Consider the following 3,755-nt stretch of genomic DNA (forward strand, 5'->3'; position numbering starts at 1 on the left):
AGCAGCTGTTAAAGTCTCTGTTTATCATGAATTTGAGGTTGGCTGTAGGAAGCTTGTCCTTTTCAAAGGACATAAGGGGCCCAGATTGTGTGTCCCTCTCTGGAGTGTTGATGGCTCAGCTTCTAGAATCCTGGAGACCAGCCCTTGGGAAAATGACAAGGATCCACCTCTGTCTTTCTCCATGTTATTAATTCCTTGAGATGGGATGATGGGGGTAGGAGGGAGTCTCAAGAGGGAGGGGATATATGAAAACATACAGCTGATTCACTTTGTTGTAGGGCAGAAACTCACACAGCATTGCAAAGCAGTTATTCTCCAATAGAAATAAATAAGACAACTGTTACTAAAGAAAATGACTCCTCTCTTGGATTGCTTTTATTTCCTTTGTTAAAACAGTATCAAAGGTTGGTGCGTGCATGCCAAGTCGCTTCAGTCATGTCTGACTCTTTGCGACCCTATGGACTGTAATCCACCAGGCCCCTCTGTCCATGGGATTCTCCAGGCAAGAATACTGGAGTGGGTTGCCATGTACTCCTCAGGGGATCTTCTTGACCCAGGGATTGATCGCACATCTCTTATGTCTCCTGCACTGGCAGGAAGGTTCTTTACCACTAGCGCCACCTGGGATGCCCATCACAAGCTGGTAGAGACCCCCAAATAGGTGGGCTGCAGAGTGTGGTCTGGCAGATGCCTTTGCTTCCTGATGGAGCAGAGAATGTAGGGAATAAAGCATCGTGAGATGTGTGTGTGTGTGTGTGTATGTGTATGTGACCAGGCTCCTGTGACCTGGTGAAGAACGCTTGCAGCATCTCAGCTGACATTTGCAAACAGAGCTAAATTGAGAGGTGTCACCTCCTCCAGTAAGGTCAAAAGACTCACGCCTGCTAACCCGGAGAGGTGGGAATTGCAAGCACCAAACAAAATCACACTGCCACTTGGAAACCTGCCAGCTGCTACAATCAGGGTGAAAATAATTGGAAAAATAAGTCAGGTGTGAATCAGATGCCGCGGCCCCAAGTGGAGGTACGTAGCGCGGTCGCCCACCCTCTCTGCCTCCCGGGGCCTCCTGCTCTGCCTTCTGTGTTTCCTGCCCGGGGCTCTTCCCGCTGCAGGCATCCCCGACCCCTTCCCTGGCTGCTCCTTCCTTTCCCAGGCCCTCAGGTTTGGCCCTGGGCACCCTGCTAGCCACCTCTAGCGCTGGATTCCTTGGAGGGTTCATCCTTCCCTGGGATTCATCTCCATCCCACCCTAACCTTACTGCTGCTGACCGCCAAGCCAGAACCTCGAGCCAGAGCCCTCCCCGTCCACTGCTTCCCTCTTCCCGTGGCTCACAGGCCGTCTTCTCTTGTATATTCCTGAATAAGCCACTCATTCACTGGTTCAATCCATCAACAAATAATGATTGAATATCTGCTTCGTGCCAGGCCCTGAACTAGGTGATAGGGAGAGAGAAGTGAAACTTCTGTGCTATTGGATGCACAGAAAGGACATTTTAGAGAAATTTTTAACCATTAAAATTGTGGAAAATATTATAAAGAATACTGCATGGCCTAACATGAACAAAATTGAGGGTTGAGGAAGGGGAAAGGCGAGCTTTTATAATGGAAGACCACTCTGAGCTGGTAGTGTTGCAGCTAACAGCTAAGCGTGAGCAGGAGCTGGGTGTGCAAAGAGTGGGGAGAGATCGTTCCAGAAAGATGAAATAGCACAAGAAAGGCTCTCAACAATTTCTTTACAAAATAATTTGATTGGTGTGGAACATGAAATGGAGGGTCTCCAGTTTGCTGACTACCGAGCAGAAGTTAAAAGCAGACGGAGAGTAACGCGGTAACAAAAACACATGCATCAGCCAGTCATCCAAATAATTACGTAAATTGTCCCAGCCCTGACATTTATCACCAGCCCTTCCCTTGGAGGTAAGTAAGTAGGAAAATAATGAGAAGAAAGTTATTTGGTAATTACCCAGCATGAATTATGACTCTGAGAGGCTATTTCCAGGGGGTACTTTAGTGTAATTTAGTTCAGCATTATCAGAGTTCAATTTAGAATGACATCATTGGTGCAGAAAAGCTCTAAAACCAGACTCAAAAGAACAGGAGCTCCATCCTGACATTCCTAGTTGAGTGATTATGGATCCTAACCCTGACACAACTACCTTCTCTATGATGTGGGAATAATCATTCCTATTTCACCTACCTCCCGGAAGAGCTGAAAGAGTCAAATAAGACGATGGATGTAGAAATGCTTTGCAAACTGTAAAGCGTGGTCCATGGGAAGGATCATTCTTCACGCCCTTCAGTAAGGTTCAAAGACCCCTTTTAGTCACATCTGACAAAAAAAAAGCTAGCTCCAATTGGTGTAAAGAAAGAAAAATTTACTGGCCACAGTAATGACAAAAAATTCTAAGATTAACGAGCTCTAAGTAGGGTTTGATCCAGGGGCTCGAGCGATACCGTCCTTCCCAAATCTCTCTCCGCCTCAGCTCATCGCTCCTCCAAGCTGGCTAGCTTAGGCTCTCCATGGCGATCAATGACTGCTCTAGACTTACACCCACCCAGGTTCAAATCCAGCAGGAAAGAGAGAATGTCTCTCAACAGTTCAAGGAAAGTTATGAAAAAGATGTGGAGCATATATACAATGGAATGTTACTCAGCCATGAAACAGAGTGAAATAATGCCATTTGCAGCAAACCTGGATGGAACTAGGGATCATCACATTAAATGAAGGAAGTCAGACGGAGAAAGACAGATATCATATGGTATTGCTTATATGTGGAATCTAAAGATATTGTACAAATGAACTTATTTACAAAACAGAGGAACCAATGTAGAAAACAAGCTTATGGTCACAGGAGGGAGGGGATAGATGGGAGGTTGGAATGGACACACACACACTGCCATGTGCATCCTGCTCAGCTGTTCCCGACTCTGTGACCCTGCGGACTGCAGCCCGCCGGGCTCCTCCATCCATGATTTCTTCCAGGCAAGAATATGGAGCGGGTTGCCATTTCCTCCTCCAGGTGATCTGCCCAACCCAGGGATCGAACCCACATCTCCTGCATTGGCAGGCAGATTCTTTACCACTGAGCCACTGGGAAGCCCAGTACACACTACTGTACATAAAACAGATGACTAAACAGGACTTACTGCATAGCACAGGAAATCCTGCTCAACACTCTGTAATGACCTTTACGGGAAAAGAATCTTAAAAAGAGAGGACATATGTATATGTATAACTGATTCACTTTGCTGTACAGCAGAAACTAACATAACATTGTCAATCAACTGTACTCCAATAATTTTTTTTAAAAAAGGAAAGTCACGAGCCTCGCTGGCCCTAATGGGGTTATAGGACCACCCCTGCACTGACCACTGAGTCCAGGGAACGAGACCCTCCACGAGCCGTGTCTGAGTCACATGCCCAACCCTCAAGTGAGAAGCAAGTGGACCAAACGGGGGGAGGACAGATTTATAGAAAAAATCAAGAGAGGAAGTTGGACAGCAAAACAGTAGATGTCCACTCTCACCCCATATCCTAGAGCCCTTCACGGAAAACTCCCAGGTCAGGCTTCAGTGTCTCCAGACCCACCGTGACTGAAGACTGTAGTGATCACAGAAGCGGAGAATGAGACCCAGCCCTGCGTGAGAGTCGCGCCCACACCGTGGTTGTTTTTTTTCACTTAGTTGCCTTTTTCTCATTCAATCCAGTCACAATCATTTCTTCCACAAATGATTAAGTTAGTCTGTAATTTGATT

This window comes from Giraffa tippelskirchi, chromosome 11, assembly GCF_054371585.1.
Source record: "Giraffa tippelskirchi isolate mGirTip1 chromosome 11, T2T-mGirTip1v1.2.pri, whole genome shotgun sequence".
Classification (NCBI taxonomy): Eukaryota; Metazoa; Chordata; class Mammalia; order Artiodactyla; family Giraffidae; genus Giraffa; species Giraffa tippelskirchi.